The sequence below is a fragment of the Pteropus alecto genome, unplaced genomic scaffold (genome assembly GCF_000325575.1).
Source record: "Pteropus alecto unplaced genomic scaffold, ASM32557v1 scaffold164, whole genome shotgun sequence".
NCBI classification, from domain to species: domain Eukaryota; kingdom Metazoa; phylum Chordata; class Mammalia; order Chiroptera; family Pteropodidae; genus Pteropus; species Pteropus alecto.
Window position 1 is genome coordinate 18,616,193 of NW_006439568.1, and position 327 is coordinate 18,616,519.

The 327-nt window shown below is 62.1% G+C and overlaps 1 protein-coding gene across 1 annotated transcript in view; it reads left to right on the forward strand.

Annotated features, from left to right (window-relative positions):
• Positions 1-327, forward strand: part of DPYS (dihydropyrimidinase) — an 86,148-nt gene that overhangs the window by 3,345 nt on the left and 82,476 nt on the right. The gene's annotated exons all lie outside the window — the stretch shown is intronic.

Consider the following 327-nt stretch of genomic DNA (forward strand, 5'->3'; position numbering starts at 1 on the left):
GTGTGTGTGGGTGTGTGTAGACACACTGCTCATGAGGTGGATATCTTTCCCCACAGCGTCCGTCACTTTTAAAATTCCAAGATCTTTCCCTTGCAATGGCTCGGAGACAGGCGACATAATGACATTTGAGGTCAGCACTGTGCTCATCTCCTGCTCTGCCCCAGCCTTTCGGCGCCAGCCCAGCCTCCTGTGGGTGGAGCCGGCATCCGGAAGCCGATTGATAAACCGGCTCCGGGCGCGGGTCTGAGCCTGGGGCGGTCCTCGGGGTCCTGGGAGGAGGGCGACCCCGCTCGCCCAGGCCAGCACCTGCGTGCGCACCCATGGCGG